Genomic DNA, 17,713 nt, shown 5'->3' with positions numbered 1-17,713 from the left:
CAATGACAAAATTATCACCAACAAACCTATTGCAAAAGAAAGGAGGATGTATTTTATTAAGGAAGAATGAACATCTGGAACATATAGAGCCTGGTGAAAGCATCTGTTCTGGTCCTGCCAAGGCAGCCATAGCTGAGACTCAGAATTCAATACATCTATAGCAGGCTAATTTTTAAGTTGATAATTTTGTATGGCATATGAATGATGTTATAAATATCTAAGGGCCCACACTGTGGCATAGTAGGTTAAGCATCCATCTGCAGAGCCTGCACTGTTTCAAATCCTGCCTCCTCTACTTCTGATACAGATTCTTAGTAATGTGCCTGGGAAGGCAGAGGAAGATGGTCCAAGTGTTTGGGGCCCCTGCCATCCACGTAGGAGACCCGGATGAAGCTCCTGGATCCTGGCTTCAGACTGGCCCCATCCTGCCGGCTGTTGTGGTGATTTGGGGAGTGAATCAGGGGATGAAAGATTCTCTCTCTCTCTCTCTCTCTCTTTTTTTTCTCTCTCTTTGTCCCTCCCCTTCCCTTTCTCTCTGTAACTCTGCCTTTCAAATGAATAAAATAAATGAAAAACACATTTTAGGGGCCAGCATTGCAGCATAGCAAGTAAAATCGCCTGTGACACCAGTATCTAATATGGATGCCGGTTCGAGTCCTAGCTAGCTGCTCCACTTCCCATCCAGCCCCCTGCCAATGTGGCTGGGAAAGCAGTGGAGGATGGCTTAAGTACTTGGGCCCCTACAACCCATGTGGGAGACCTGGATGAAGCTCCTGGCTCCTGATTATGGCCTGGCCCAGTGCTGGCTGTTGCAATCATCTAGGGAGTGAACCAGCAGATGGAAGATTCTCTCTCTCTCTCTCTCTCTCTCTCTCTCTCTCGCCCTCGCCCTCCCTCTCCCTCTCCCTCTCTCTCTGTAGCTCTGATTTTCAAATAAATAAATCTTTAAAATATATTTTAAAATATTTGCAATTGAAAATTTTAAATTGCTGAAAGCTTCCCAGATTCGGACAAAACCAACACAGTCATATATTAAAGAAAATGAGTGAACTAAAAATAGGATAAGCCAAGGTAATAAATGTCAAGAAACATGGTTCTGAACTCCTGAAATTTCAACCATGAAATAAAATCAAAGAGATGATGCACACCAAAAATGACATCTTATTTACAGGAGAACATCAATTTTGGTGACAGCAAAGTTCTCATTTCAATTCACAGAGGAAAAGAAGGAAGACGCAAAGTAAGATATTTCTCAAATTCTTGAAGTAAAGATATGACAATTGTAAGCTTCATATCTGGAGATGTTATATTTCAGGAATCAAGGGAGGCTAAATACATATTAAGAGCAAGGAAAACTCAGATAACTGGTTGTTATCTGGTCTACCATTTAAGGAGTTGCTAAAGGAAGATCTACACAGGAAAAGAAAAGTGTAAGTCAAGAAAATGTTCAACATCAAGGTGAAAAGAAGCAAAACTGAACGTATGATTAAATCATATAAGCTAACTTTATTATCATGAGCTTCTTAAATCGTGTTTAACAGTTGCAGCAAAAATTTTAACATCTTTTTGGGTGTTCAGCATATGCAAAGGAAATACAAGTGACAATTACATTTTAATTCTTACCAGCGAAAATGGGCCTAGATGAAAATATGGATTCTAAATGTCATACAAAATCATAAAATATAAATAACTGTAGATGAGGGGAGCACATGTATATTTTAACACCCAGAGAAATGACTAAAAATAGATATAAGTGACATAATCAAAAGAATTATAGATGAATATAGATGTAATTCTAAAAGGTACTCTAGTACCTAGGAAAGCAAAACAAACAAAAAAGAGAGAAACAAAAAGAAACAGATGGAAATGAAACAGAAAGGACTGGGTATTTGAGTGCTCCAGTCCGTAACTGCAAGGACTCCGAACATTTGTTGATTGAAACATAAAGCCAAACGCCACACCAGACTGAAATCAGAGGATCTATGTAAAGCAAGTGATTTTTAAATGTTGAATTTAAAAGAAAACTAAATATTACAGAATTAATTATTCCTCTAAATAGTAGCAGTCACACCCCAGGGGACTTTGAGCAATGGGAGTACTGCACAGCACTGCTGAACTCCAGGGTATCCCTGTGACCCACCTGGGTAGAAGGCACACGGACTTCACAATAAAAGTCCTCTAAAATAGGTCCCTTTATGCCATTCATACCTACTAATCACCAGATACATTTGATCCTAGAGCTTTCAAATAATATTATGTAGTCCTTCTTTTACCTCCAAGCAAAAGCTATAAGAACTACCCGTGCCTTCAATGGAAGCTCCATCCTGGAGTGACCATGGAGCTGAATATAGCCATAGGCAACTCTGAAGGAAAATGACATTGGGTTATCTCGTAGGGTCTGGTCTATCCTGGCTGATATTACAGACAAGTGAAGACTGTTCAAAAAAGAAAAAAAGAATAATCTGGAAATCAGACCACAATAATTTAGGGTGAGAAAGGAGTAAACAACCAGTATAAGGGCCAGCACTGTGGTGTGGTGGGTAAAGCCACAGCCTGCAGTGCTGGCATCCATATGGGCGCTGGTTCGAGTCCCAGCAGCTGCACTTCTGATCCAGCTCCCTGCTATGGCCTGTGAAGGCAGTGGAAGAGGGCCCAAGTCCTTGGGTCTCTGGATCACTTAAAGGAAGGCAGAACCCTCAGGGCAAGCCCAGAACTTAAAATTGCTGCGACTCAGAATTGCCCACATACAATCACGTGCTGTGAAACTAAGCTGTGCTTTGGGGCCACATCTGGAGATGGAAGTCAGATCTGAGAACTCATTCACAGTGATGATGTGGGAAAGCCAACGCCTCACTGTTAGCTGAGACCCCAGTGACCTACACTTTCCACATCAGGAGCAACAAATCCTAAGGAAATCAGCTCTGCCTACTGCCTCATTTGCACCATCTGCTTATCAATTAAGGAGTATATGAACCTGGGTGGCAATGGAACTATCACAGACCAACCCAGGGGAACACCGCAAATTCAAGTGCACATGTACACAGTCAGATGCATCTATTAGGAAGAGAAGAACGGCTGAAAATGAGCTCAGCACCCATCGTGACAGGTTACCAGAATAGCTAGAAAACAAACACAGAGACATATGAAGAATCATTCAGGACGAAGCCACAAATTAACAAAAGATAAATCAAACGCACAACAGAGAGTTTTCACAAAACACTTCTGGGCTCCTTTGAAGTCTGTAAAATGACAAACCTCTGATGAGACAGAAAGAAGAAAGGAACAAAGACACAAATTACTAACACAGGGAATCAAAAGTGCCAGGACTAGCCTAGACACATGGATGCTAAAGGTGCTGACAATTTGGGAAGTGGCCAAACAGGAAAATGCAAAATGAAACTCCCCTTTTCCAACAGAAGGCATAAAAGCATGTGAACATCAAGAAATGGAATCAGTAATTAAACACTTTCAGCAAAAGAATCTCTAGGCTCAGATGGTTTCATACGTGAGTTCTGCGTATACTGAAATAGGAGATGATTCTAACACTACAGCGTATTGTCAGAGAGTAGAGGCCTGCGGTCCACAACCCTCCAGGTTATAGATGTCTACCTTGATACCAAGACTAGACCGGGTGAATTGAGGGTGGATTTCACACCGATCTGTCTCATAAGCACACAAAAGAGCCTAAGCAATGTACCACTGTGCTTCCAATTCAGCTCCTTGATAATGCATCCTGGGAGACAACAGATGAGAGCTAAAGTGCTTGGGCCCTGACATCCACATGGGGGGGCACGGACTCAGTCCTGGGCCACGTGTAGGTTGGCCTAGCACTGGCTGTTTCAGGTATTTGAGGATGAACCCAGCAGATGGGAAAACTTCTCTCTCTCTCTCTCTCAAATAAATAAATAAATAAATAAATAAATAAAAAATAAAAAAAAGAAGAAAGAAAGGAAAGAAAATGAGCAAGTACCATTCACTTCCGGTACAGGTGAGAGAAAGGGAGCAAACCCAATATAATCAGATGTAAAAACGACTTGAAAAAGGTCTCACGCATTCATGATGAATTACAGAAGGCTAGCAGCAGGTGAGACTAATAAGGCTTTTAGATACGACTTTGGAGGGAAGAGGGGCTTTCTAGGTATGCCACTAACAAGGAAAAACTGATAAATGTGAGTAACACAAAGTTCTGCTAGACTCCAGCCACCTAAAGCACTGTGAAAACACAAGAAGCAAAGTATGAACAACTTTGCGGCTCCTATCACAAAGGGCCAACCTCTAGGATTAAAGAAAATTACCTGTTGGTAACGCCTATTGACATTCTAAAATTGATGATTGTTTATACCCTTGTCTATACTCTTGAGAAACAGTGTTTTATTTATATATATACACACACACACACACACACACACACACGCACACTTACTACTTGATGTATTCTGTGTTTAGTGGAGGCTAAGCTTGTAATTATAAAGACAACTGAAAGTACGTCATTGTAAAAATTAAAAGAAAATTAAGGGAACAGAGGGAGGGTGGGAGTGAGGAAGGACAGGGTGGGAAATACCATTAGACCCTTAAAACTGTATATATGAAAACATGAAGTGTGGTTCCTGTCTGTAAATTTAAAAAACAGTTGAAAAAAGGAAAAAATGGGCAAAGGGCCCCCTACAGTGTTGCTAGCTGTCACTGCTCTAATGGACTAGCCCCCAGTCTCGGTGGCCCAACAGTGTCGAGTTTGTCTTATGCACGTGAACCCAAATGGATGGAAGCAGGATTGGGAGAGTGGGCTCAGCTTTGTGAAAGAGTTCAGGGAGCAGAAGAAGAGAAGGTGTTTGGCACTGGGCTTTGAAGGGCCCTCTTGGTGACAACACCTGTGGAAAAAAGAGGACGAGGATCACACAGAAGGCCTTTCCCAGTCCTGCTGGTGACTGTCGTGCATCACTTCCGGGCACCTTACGTCAGCCGAGACGTGGTGCAGCTGCCGCAGCTGCCTGCGAGGAAGCTGGGAGCTCGGGGAGGAAAGGGAACAAGGTGAGGAGCAGCGAGTCAGCGTCTGCCCCAGTGGCTGCGGTTGGCGAGGAGTTGGCAGGAGAGAACCTTATAAAGCAAACTCCAGAGTGCAGCTCGGCCGCACAAAAGAATGAAACCCTGTCTTTGGCAGCAAAATGGGTGCAACTGGAGACCATTACAGTTAGTGAAATGAGGTAGGCAAGAAGGCACATACCATAGTTCTCCCTGGTCCGTAGTGACGAGTAGAGTGCCGAAAGTGGCATGTAGAGGAGTGAAATTGACGTTTTGAGATTTGCCGTTTGTTGCAGCCCTTGGCTGTACCACGGAGGAACAGTGCCTTCTCTTGTGTTTGTGGAACCCTTTACTTCGTGTAGGGTTCGTCTTGGGAGCACACAGCAGACTGAAAGTAAATCATTGTTAAAGTTAAGAGAGGGACAGAGAGGAAGGAGGAGGAAGGGTGGGAGTGTGGGTGGGAGGGCGAGGAGGGGCAAGGTATCACCATGTGGCCGAGTCTGTGCATATGAAAGACATGAAATGTGTATACCTTAAACAAAATAAAAAAAAAAAAAACGCAACTGAGTAGATTAAAAAAATCTCCCGAATAGCAAGAGTTGAGAGTCTTCAGTTCAAATATAGTAGCGCACAGGCCAGTATGTGAGGCCTGCTCAAACACCCAAGCCTGTGAATATCATTGATGTGCTGAGGATTAGAGGAAACAGACAGTCCCCAAGCCCTGCAGATGTAACTTGGTGTATCACCTATAGAGGGCGACGTTGCAATGCCTGTCGTCCTGTGTGCCTTTACCCTTCCTCCAGGAATCCTCCTCTAAGAGGTTATCCTGCCAATGTGCTTGCACATCCTGGGATGATGGCACATTTCTACTCCCCTTTTCACAAGAAGGGACAGGGTGAAGAACACAGACTGTGGTCCCAGGCAATGCTGAATGTGTGACGCTTTTCCATCCCGCAGCTCAGGCTAAGGGAGAGGCCTTGGGCAAAAGGACAGGTGGAGCCCCTTGGGCCCAAGCAGGAGAGGCCTTTCTCCCTCCCTTCCACTTCCACACACTGCCTTCTGCCCTGACATGCTGTTTGTCTCCGTAGCGATAGGCAATATTCCCTCGACAAGGGGACACTCATACAGAGAGGGAGGGGCCTCAAGGGTGCTCACAGAGTCCCTGCTGGATCCCTGGACTTCTCAACCCTTCCCCACCCTGCACCCACACCCAAGGCCTCTGCACAGGGAGGATCTAGGCAGCAGCCTTGTGGGCAGCTGGGGGAGGAGGTTGGGGGTCGGGGAGCACAGAGAACCTGTCCCAGAGAGGCAGGGAGCTGGCAGGAGCAGGGTCTCCCGAAAGCAATGGGTCTGGGTCCTCATACACTGCATGTGTACTGGACGTCACTGACAGCTCCTGAGTATGAAGGAGAAAGAGTTAAGGATTCCAGGACTGTGGTACTGAGAAGCCCAGGGTCCTGTTCAGCTCTGGTGCCAGGTGGGGTTGCCCTGGTTGCCAGCCATGAAGCCCAGCCGCCCCTTGTTGCCGTAGAGCCATCTTTTCCTTCTCTGGGGACTCAGCGGCCTCACCAGGAACATGACGACAGAAAAGATACACGCGTCCAGGCGGTGTCTGGAGACCTAGGTAGGTGATGGCATGCAAGTGCTGAGTGTCATGGTTACAACACTGGATGAGACCACTCCGTGTTCAGGGCAGTAATTACGTACCGACACAGGTGGTGATGAGTACTATGCCAACAATGCCTAACAGTCACTTGAGAATTACGGAACGTGCAGGTTTTGTGAAAAGGGTGCAGAGAAATACAAAGCTCACATGCAGACATCGGGAGAAAAGGGGCCCTGGACCCCAGCAGGCAAGCAGTGCCTTAGCTGTGGCTCAGGACAACGTGTCTGCAAGCAGCTCCCTGCGTCAGCTGTCTGCCCGCGATCAGGTCACGGCAGCCAGTCCACACAAAGTGCTGTCTGCTAGGAACTCGGCGTGGAAGCGTGTGTTCCTGCTGAGGCACGTGGAGATCCCAGAAGCCAGGTGAGCCAGCCAGGTTCCCATGGCAACCGAGGACCTCAGCTGCCTCTCCTGTCAGATGTGCAGGGTGCAGAGGTGTGTGGTGGTGCAACCACTGCCAGCAGAGCCTGCCTGCACAGCAGAGTGCCGCCTCGACTGACTTCCAATTCCTCCTCCTGCTGGTGCGCAGTCCAGGAGGCAGTGCTGATGGCTCAAGGGCCTGGCCCCTGACACCCCTGTGCGAGACATGGACTGAGTTCCTGGCTCTTGGACCAGCCGCATCACCGAGGCCATTGGTAGGAGAGCCAGGGGAAGGAAGAGCGATCCGTCCCTTTCTCTTTCTGCCTTGCACATGAATTAAAATGCATAAATAAGCATCTACCCAAAAGCCAATGCAGGTCAGGCTTTGTGAAGGGTCAGGGCTGCTGGTTGGTGGGAACGGTTGGTGCCACTATATGGGAGCACCCCTGTGTACTGGACACATCGTCCGTCTACCTACAAAGCACCCCTGGGTGCTGCTCTAAAGCTCCCAGGGAGCACCAGTGCCCAGAGGCTCAGGTATTTCCCGGCAACCAGCCCAGACCACATCCTCCTTGTCTCTACTGGCCCTTGCTTTCTGTCGCCCATCCCACTACCCCATGGATGGCCCCATTCCCTTCCCTCTACTATGTAGTATGTAGGATGCCAACGGAGCAGAATGTGGGGCAGAGAGCACCTGGAACGTCTGTTGGCTGAAGGGGCAGATTCAGGTAGGAGGGAGGCAGAGACCCGGGTTAGTTTTCTCACCGTACTGAGTCAGCTCTCCAGATATGGACCTTATTAGAGACACACCGTTGGGCTGGTTGCACCCCGTGAGCCTGAGCACCCTTCACATTTCTGCTGAGTTTGCCAAGAATACTGAGCCCCAACGACCTTGGCCTAGACGACGAGCCTGGGTCTGTTTGCAGTGAGCAAGAGAGAAGGGTGAGGGAGCCCCTGTGCAATGAGCAGGATGCTCCTGCTGCTGGAAAGGAAAGGCCTGAGCTCTCCCACGCTCAGTGTCCTCTCCCTAAACTCTGCCCTCTGCCTGGGGAAGCATCACGTCTGACCACCATCCATGCCCCATGGGACTTGGAGGCCAGGTGGATCCGCTTTAGCTGTGAAGCTAAGCCTACAGCTTTTACTGCAAGAAATAAAGGCCTTTGTCTCTGACCAGAATTCTGTGTCCCCTGTCAGCTTCCAGCAATCCGTGGTGAATTAACCTGGAATTCTGCTTGCAGCGTGGAATCCCAAACCTTCCCCATCCTTGATGTTGATGGGCAACGGTCCTCTGCTTCCCTTTGTCACTGAGGTGTGGGTCAAGTTCCCTAGGTCATTTCCAGATATTGCTTGCATCAGTCCTGCCCACCCCTCCAAGATCGCGTACCTCTTTGCTCCAAATTGCCCTGCTCGTGACTCGTGCCTGGGAAAGCGAGACCCTGATAACTGAGCACTGGTCTGCCCCTTACAACTCGGGTTCCCTGTTGCTAAGCAGCCTGCCAGGAACTCATGGTGGGGACCGATTGTGCTCGTTTGTTTCCGTGCCTGCATCACTCTATGAAGAGTCAGATCCTCTGTGAGGTTCGTTGAAAGAGAATCTTTCTGAAACACTGTAGAGTTTTCAGGGCGTGCATTCTGCTTTACTGCAGGGAGGAGAAAACCCAGCTTGATTCAGTGCCCATATCTGCCTGGTGCCCTTAGCTGAGGGCACTGACATGCTCCTATGCCAGCCCTCCTGCACTTGATGGCCAGGACAATTTCCTTCCGGCCACATGGAATTTGTGAACCCTGGGGGAGTGAAGAGTCCCCTGGTATTTGCAAGGAATCCAATGGTGAGCAACACCATGCATGGTCCTACTCCTTATGCCTAGAGGTAGCAGAGAAGATGATAGCACACAAGGATCACGTTCCTGAATACAGGAGTAGCTCTGTGGCAGCAGTGCAGGATGATAAGTAGCACGTCACTGCGTGGATTCGTAATAAGGGTACCTGACATGCGCCTGGACGTGGGCCTAGACTGCGTGAGGCAAGAGCTGAAATCTGAAGGGAAGATGGCTCCATGACTAACCATCACGGCCAGGCCGGGGTGGCCGGGAGCAGAGCATGCCCAAGGGCATTGAGGTCAGAGCTGCTGCAGCAGGTTCACGGAACTGAAGAGACTTTACGTGACTGCACAATGGCAGAGTGTCGTGAGATGGCGAGGGAAAGAATGAGGTGGGCGGAGGGCAACACAGGCCGAGCATGCTCTATGTGCAAACACCTCACCCTTTCCTGTGTAGACATCGCACCTGCATTTGGCCCTAGCTCCCTCTGAGTGGCAGGGAAGCAGGGGCCCAGGTCCTGACATCCTTTGGGCCTTAACTGCATACAGTCTTAGGGGATGAAGATAAAGGTCCCGTTCCTGGGCTTCTCTGAAAATTCACAGGCACCGTGCCTGGGAGCATGTGGGATCACTGAGACATCTTACAACAGACAATGGCTGGGGAATGTGAGCGAGCGCTCCCTGTGGTGGATGGACAAGCCGGGCAGAGCTGAGACCTGCAGGAGACCCCCGTGTCCCAAGGAGGTCAAGTGCAAGCAGACACCATTCGCTATTGCCAGATCTGCACTTGCACAGCTCTGAATGTGAGCACTCTCTGCAGTTCCCAACCTGAAGGCCTCTCTGCTCCCAGGACATGTAGGTCATGCTAAGGATTTCTGTTTGATTCCGAAAAGCAAAGAAAGAAATGTTAGTGTCCTGACTAGGTGTAGTGAGTGGTGTGTGTGTGTGTGTGTGAGAGAGAGAGAGAGAGAGAGAGAAAGAGAGAGTGAGTTTTTCGAATGTGTGTTTTTGAAAATATCATTTGGAGAAACAGAGTCAGGAGGGAAGCAAGAGTCAAAGCGGGTCATGGCCAGCCAGAAAACATATCAATATTCAACAAATGACAGGAGGAGACCCAGAAGTAGAATGGCGGTAAAGGACATAGATAAATATAGGTGATTTTGGACAATATCTGGAAGTGAAATCTCTGAGCATGTGAAAGACCATGGAGTTTTGTCCTGGTCCCCTAGGCTGCTACATTGAGAAAGGAGCATGCATGGTGTACATGGCAGCCACTCAGAGGCACCTGTTGCAAACTGCATGTGAAGTCTCAAAACCAATCCCCTGGTCAGGATGGCGTAGACTAACAGGGTTTGGGTAATCGTGGCCATTTGTGTACCACTGAGTCTCAACAGACTGATAGTGTCTAAGGGGCTCCAGTCTCCAAATCTTGTTTTGATATCAAAAGTCCTATGGAAAATGATAGGCGGTGTCTGTTGACCATTCGGCATATAGCAGGGTGTGGGGCTCTATGCTCTTCTTCCAGCACTTGATGTGAAATGCTCACAAGTTGCAGAGGCGTGTCGCTCCGCGAGGATGTTTCCAATGAGGAAACCAAGACTGAGAATGGTCCACTGGCTGGTCTGAGCTCCTGCAGCAGCTCTACTGCCATCAGCAAGGTCCCACTCACACTGATCTGGGGGACGAGCATCCCTCCTAACCCATCAGCCTCCTTCTGCCTGCTGCAGGCACACATTCAGTCTGGTGCTGGGCTTACTCAGAGGCAGGAGTCAGAATCATCCATGCTTTTATGTCGCAGTTTAAAGCTTACCTATATTGTCTGCCAAATGCATGTGAGGTGTTAGCAATCATGGGGTCAACGTCGCAGCAGCCGCCACATAAGGACACGAATGGCATGCCACCGGCTGCCTAGAAGCCCCCTAGATGAGACCGCAGGTATAAAAGCAGCTGTGGCACAGCCTGTTTCTCACGCTGCCTTCAACGACGCCACCTCCCTACATGAGATGCACCCGAACCACCCACTCACACCTGAAAGGGCTTGTGACTCCCTGCTAATCAGTAGAGAATGACTGAACTGACTCAATACAGTTCTGTGTCTGTGTCCAAAAAGGGGGCGTATTTGTCACATTTTCACAATAGCCATCTTTACTGGGGTGAAGCGGCATCTCCTGTGGCTTTGATTTGCATTTGCTAGATAATTAGGGAGACTGAGCACTACTTCCTATATTGGTGAGCAGTTGTGTGTCCTTTTTTCTGAAACGTCTATTCCGATCATGTGCCCGATATTTAATCAATCGCTTTTGCTCTAGAGCGGTTGAGCTCCTCATCTTTCGTGAATATGAACTTCTAGACCAACCGAGAGTTTGATCAGTGCACACTATACACCTGCATCAAATGATCATACTGGCTGTGTGTACATGTGCAAACACTATGCAACGATACAGAAAACAGGCTTGGCTGGCAGCTCTTGCCAGAAGAAGAACGTGATGCAGTCTCTGCCTTGTTCATGGAGACATTGCTGCTTGGCCTCAGTCCAGCAGTATGGAGCCTGAATGCCATAGGGTCCGCCGTGCGGTGAGGAAGCGGGCACCAGAGAGAAGTAACCTGTGGACATTGCACTCGTCTGCCTAGGTGTCGGTGCTCTCCCTGCGCGAAGCAGGCCTGTCAGAGGATGAGGCTGCAGGTGGAAGCAGCTCCAGACAGCAAGGAGCTCCAGCTGTGGTCACAGACGTCACCTGAAACAGGCATATGCAATGTGTTAGCTCTGCATTCCTGACGGGGAAATTCATGCATTTAATAAAAGGGTAGTCATTTCATGAGGTCATTTTGGGGTGGTTGACAACACTGCAGGGTAGCAGGTACACACACCCTCTCCTCCACCCATCACAAAGCTACCCCTCCTCCATAGAGAACCTCTCATCTATCCTTGCTTACATTATTTTGTTGTATTTCTGAATGACATTTCCACTCCTTAAGAGTAGTCATGGGCATGTCCACAGAAAAGCTCATCTTAGAGGAGAACTACATGAGCCCAGCAATCTGTTTTACCTAAAAAAAGGTTATCTTTAATTCCATTTTCCACAAACTTCAGAAAACATTTATTGATTTTCCTTTACTTGAAGAGCAACTGGTGGGGGCGACAGAGAGGGAGGGAGGGAGGGAGGGAGGGAGGGAGGGAGGGAGAGAGAGAGAGAGAGAGAGAGAGAGAGAGAGAGAGAGAGAGAGATTGGTCAGTCTTCTATCCAGTAGTTTACTCGTGGAATTCCCAAAGCAACCACTGCTGGGTCACTCTGAATCAAGGATCCTGGAAGTCCATCTTGGACTCCGGCTGGCAGGGACTCAGTAACAGAAGCCGTCACCTAGCGCAAGGAGTTGATCAACAGCAGAGCAGCCAGGACTCAAACCAGCACTCCAATATGGGTGTGGGGTGGGCTCTTCCCAGAACTTTTTGAAATCTCCTGCATGCCTCCAAACACGGCAGTTTAGTGGTGTCTGACTTATGTTACGTTTTGTGACAACAAATAAAAAAAAAATGGCTTTTTTGGGAGGAAGTAGTCAGTGCAAGACACTATGTGTATCCTGAAGATGACAAGAGTGAGTTTTAAACATTATTTATGTAAGGCGACACTGGGGAAGAGAGTGAAAGCAGTTCCACACAAGGTACAAAAGGGACAGGCTAGAGATCTGCTTGAGATCCAGCTAGTCTGCCTCTTGGTGTAATCTGTAAGTGCTCAGATTATTTATTTATTTATACTTTTTATTTATTTTAAAGATTCAATTTTTTGAAAGGCGGAGAGAGAGAGAGAGAGAGAGAGAGAGAGAGAGAGAGAGAAAATCTTGTATCTGCTGAGTTACTCCCCATTGCCCACAACAGAAAGTCCTGCACCAGGCAGAACACAGGAGCCAGGAACTCCATGCAGGTCCCCCATGTGAGGAGTAGGAACACAAATCCCTGGGCTATACTTCACAGCTGTCCTGGCAGGGATAGCGGGGTGCTGAATTGGAAGTGAGAAGCCAGAAGTTGAACTGGCACGCACGGCTGCAATGCCAGCAGCGCAAGTGGCATATTAACCTGCTGTACCACAGAATCAGCCTCAGCACTCTGCTAATTACCCATCGGGAACTCAGGGCACTGGGAGAATGTTCCCTCCTCCCAAAGTAAAGACACCACCACCTCTCAAATCATCTGAGCCCAAGTATCTTGAGCAAGGCAGGCTTCCCACAGCCCTGCCCTACCGCACAGTGGCCCATAGACCAACACACACAATTGGCTTTAGAGAGTACTTTTTTTCTGAACACCACTCCTGTGTACAAGATGGGAACGTGAAAAGAGCAAAGAGGTCCCACAGCGCACAGACCCCTTTCTCGGTCCTGAATCAACAAGCCCCTTCCAGAGACAGGTTCTACAAACACAGCAGAGCAAAACCCTACCAATGGGGGCTGGAGTTGTGGCATAGTGGATAAGACCGCCTGCAGCGCCAGCATCCCATATGAGCGCTGGTTGAGTCCCAGCTGCTCCAGTTCCGATCCAGCTCTCTGCTGTGGCCTGGGAAAGCAGTAGAAGACGGCCCAAGTGCTTGGGCCCCCACACCTTTGTGGTCTGCAGGCTCCTGGCTTCAGATTGCCGCTGCTCCAACCTTTGCAGCCATCTGGGGAGTGAACCAGCTGGTGGAAGACCTCCCTCTCTGTCTCTCTGCATTGGCCTCTCTGTAACCCTGCCTTTCAAATAAATGAATAAATCCTTTAAAAACTATTTTAAAACAAATGATTTTTTTAAATCTTAGCGATGCTGTGAAATTAGAGTCGGAGTAATGCAATGACCACGAATTTGGACCAGGCAGCCTGAAGCCAGAGTGGATCTCTAGGTGGTGACGATTGGGAGGGCCCCCCAGATGTCTTGCCCTAATCGGTGCACAGGCGACAATGCCAATGTTTATGCAACTGGGGGCAGTGGCCGTGAGCACCGCGCGAGGGTGCCACACAGCCGCACTGGGAGCAGGACAAACACATGCTGTGCGTGGCAAGGGTCTGCAAGCACTTGTGAGAACAGAGGAGTATGAAAGAATACATCCGACTGCAGACACAGCACTCGCTTCGTGGACCACAAGGCGATCCTGGTGCACAGAGAAGTGTACCTGCAGCTGCGACCTAGGGACCACTTTCCCGGGGACCTTTGGTTTTAGATGGGGTGTGTGTGTGTGTGTGAGAGAGAGAGAGAGAGAGAGAGAGAGAGAGAGAGAAAGAGAGAATCTTGTATCTGCAGAGTTACCGCGCACACTTACAGACCGTGGGCTGCGGGGCAGGTGTGCTTCCTGGAGGGGCGCCCCAGCTCCTGTGGGGCGCGGTCATTGTTCCGGATGGGGGCACAGGCAGGGCTCCCTGCGGGGACGCGCTCTGGGGCTCTGCAGCTCCTCAGCCGCCTCCTCCAGCCTGGCGCCGCCTTCCGTCCGCAGGACGACCACGCTGCGCACGGTGCCCGCGTCCTGGCAGTGCGGGGCGACGTCGTACAGCCGCGGGTCGGGTCGGGGACGGAGGCGTGGGAGCTCTGCACGCCGCACCTGCTGCAGAAGCAGCGCAGCGCCGGGTGCTCGCCGCCCGCGTAGGTGACCCAGCACTTGGCGCCCCGCGGCAGCGGGAAGCGCGCGGCGGGCAGAGGATGTGGCGGTGCTGCTGCTTCTTGCACGGCCGGCAGCCGCACTCCAGCACGCTCAGGTCTGCGGGCGCCCAGGCCGCCAAGCGCACGCCGCCGCCCTGGCAGCCCCCGATGTTTGACACCAGGCCCGGGAACTTGGCAAGCAGGTACTTGGCGGCGGCCTCGCAGCTGAGCCCCGCAGCTTGCGGAACGCCTCCCGGCGCTCCCACTGCGCGCCCGGGTCCAGCTCTCAGAGCGCAGGGGCGGGGGCCGAAGTCGCGCGGATCCGCGGGTCTTGGGGGTATGCATCCCGCTCCCACCCCACAAGCCACCCCAAGAAATTCCGCCCCTACTTCCCGCGCCACCTGCTGGCCGTCTTCCTGCGGGGTGGTCTCTGGCCAGCACCCTCTTCCCTGGTGATTTTCCTTGCAAGGAAGTCTTGCCTGCTCACAAGCTGCACACCCACTCCTGCTTTTCAGAAACTCCTTTGTTGGCAAGTTGGGACTTTTCCCTGTGCTTTGCCGTTTCATTTACCGCGGTCAATTGCAGCGCTAGTGGATCTCCGTCCCTTCCTTCTTGGCTTTCTCTCCCTTGCCTGAGCACTTCTCATGATTCCTCCAGACTCTTGTTCACTGCGGATCCCTGTCCCCTGCCCAGTGCGCGCGGATACTGGCAGAATTACTACTCACGGTGACAGTGTGTGCTGGGCCTGGCAGGCCAGCCAGCGCTCGAGAGCACGGCGTGGGCAAGATCCTGGGCTCAAGTCCAGTTGTGTTACTCGTCACAGCCCACAGGCAGCAGCTTTTCCTGACGTCGAGGGTGGAACCCTCAGTCAACATGGCGATGTCTCTCTCTGCTGGCAGGTTTCCAGATCCCATTCAGCCTGTCCAGGTTCAAGCCTCAGCTCCACTGCAAATTCCGGCTTCTCGCTAGATTCCACGTGCCCGACTGAGGTCTCGGGTCTCAATAACCCACGTGGGAATGCCACATTGAGTTCCTGGCTCCTAGCTTCAGAGGCCCACCCTGACTGTGGTGGAGGTTTAGGGCGTAAACTAGCTGATGGAAGATTGCTCTATCTCTGCCTTTGGAATAAAATACATAAAAATTAAAACTGCATAAATAGAGACGTCTCTTCAGCAAACACAGAGACCCTCTGATATTCTCTGTTTCCTGCCAAAACCTTTATTGTGTGACAATGATCACTCTTCTTTCCTCACTGCCACAAAAGCAGGTCGTCCTGCTCAGACCTTTGCAACGATAACTCAATTCTGCAGATGAAACCTGTGAATACGTGCACGCCCCCTCAGAGTGCAGGGCCCACGGTATACTCAGTACACGCTGGGCCACACTCAGCCTGAAGCAAGGCATTCGACTGACCGAGAACTCCTCCTACCAGCTCATCACTGCAGAGACTTTTGATGCAGGTATGCAGAGCCCAGCTGGCACTCTCTGGATCTCGCTGTCTCTCAGAATTCCAAGGTGCTGGTTTTCCTTGGCAGTTCAGGGCTCTGAAGTTCAAAACTTGCGCTGATGCAGTTTCTCCAGCTGTTGCTTGTAGGAAGGGTACGATTGAAGACATTGTGGTTCTTTGCATGTTCGTTGGACCCAGAAGTAGCACTCGTGACTGTTTCTGAAACAGTCCTTTGTCAACATAAGCCTATGTGCCCCGAATATCATACTGAGTGCCAGGAGAATCAGCTAACAGATGAAAGTGTGTGCCTCAGCAAGGCAGCCAGAGGCATGCCTGTGTGTGTGTCTGTGTGTGTGTGTGTGTGTGTGTGTGTGGCGGGGTTCCGAGTCAAGAGATTTCATTTTTTATGTATTGCTAGTGTTATCGTTTTTAAAATGATTTATTTTATTTATTTGAAAGACAGAGTTATAGAGAGAGGTACACACACACACACACACACACACACACAGAGGTCGTCTACCCACTGGTCACTGCCCAAATGGCCACAAAGGCCAGAGCTGGGCCAATCCGAAACCAGTAGTCAGGAGGTTCATATGGGTCACCCAAGCGGATGCAGGGTCCCAAGGACTTGGGCCATCCTCTGCTGCTTTCCCAGACACATTAGCAGGGAGCTGGGTCGGAAGGGGAGCACCCAGGTCTCCAGCCAGCACCCATATGAGTTTTAAAGTCATGTGTGTATTTATATGTGTGTACATGGTTTGGGAAATTCAATAATAAGCGAGTGATCCTTTCATGCAGAAATTGTCTAGAACTTTTACGTAGATACACACAAAGAAATTCTAAGTATAATCTCATGATTAAGTAATCGCCTCCAAATGTATGCAAGTAGGAACAAATACTACCTCTTCTTGATGCCAGTTGTTTCTGTTAATCAATGTGTTAGTGCTATTCATGATCTCGGTATGTTTGTCTACTAATTGGAAGGAAGGACAATGTGACAGTTGCTCTCTGCTGCCTCTTGGCGAGGGGTGGAGGGTAGAAAGACACGGGTCAGTATTCCCATTTCACAGATGAAGGCACTAAGGGTCAAAACGGCTGTGAGACACACGTTTTAGTAAGGGAGTGTTGCACCTGGGACAGTCTCTCTGCTGTTTCCCAGAGATTCTCTGCCTGTGCCAGACAGCACCGTTGTGAGTAGCCATGATTTATATGCAACGGCGTCTATATTTCAGCTAGGCCGGGGAAGAAACTGCACAGAGAATAGTACGAGCAGAGGTGAATGTAAGAATCCAGTTCTTTTGAGAAGTCACAGATCCTCGAGGCTCATTAAATGTACATAGACGCTGGGGGAAAGGCAGAAACATTGGGTGTTTTTTGAGGGGAAGAATCCTAAACCTCGAGCCTCGGGCCTGGAAAAGATAGCATCTGTGTGAAACTGACAAGCACACACATGCTGGGACCCACACATGGACAAACGTGCACACACTCTCACACATGCGAAATGTGCGCAAACACATGGATCTTTTCCCCATTAAGTTTGAATGCGCAATTTCCAAGGGCATATAGAAGGTCTGCTGCGTTTTCGTGGTTCTCCAAGTCAGGGGGTGTTCTTGTAGTATTAGGGAATATTTTCATGGTTTAATATTTCATCATATCAGTAGGCGAAAGAAGAAACTCCTTGCCATCTGAAATGCTGACAACATCTCAACTCTCCAGTCCTTCTCTGAGAAACTCTCCTGCATCGTTCTCAGCTCTTGTCTACTTAACCTGTCTGCGACTGACAGAATTACGTTAGCACCTTCTTCTACC

The 17,713-nt window shown here is 49.4% G+C and overlaps 1 pseudogene; it reads right to left on the bottom strand.

Annotated features, from left to right (window-relative positions):
• Positions 1 to 14,153: 14,153 nt before the first annotated feature.
• Positions 14,154 to 15,332, bottom strand: LOC138847533 (centromere protein V-like protein 1; annotated as a pseudogene).
• Positions 15,333 to 17,713: the final 2,381 nt, after the last annotated feature.

The sequence above is a fragment of the Oryctolagus cuniculus genome, chromosome X, assembly GCF_964237555.1.
Source record: "Oryctolagus cuniculus chromosome X, mOryCun1.1, whole genome shotgun sequence".
NCBI lineage: Eukaryota > Metazoa > Chordata > Mammalia > Lagomorpha > Leporidae > Oryctolagus > Oryctolagus cuniculus.
Note: the sequence above shows the minus strand (reverse complement) of the source record. Positions and strands in the feature narration are given on the sequence as shown.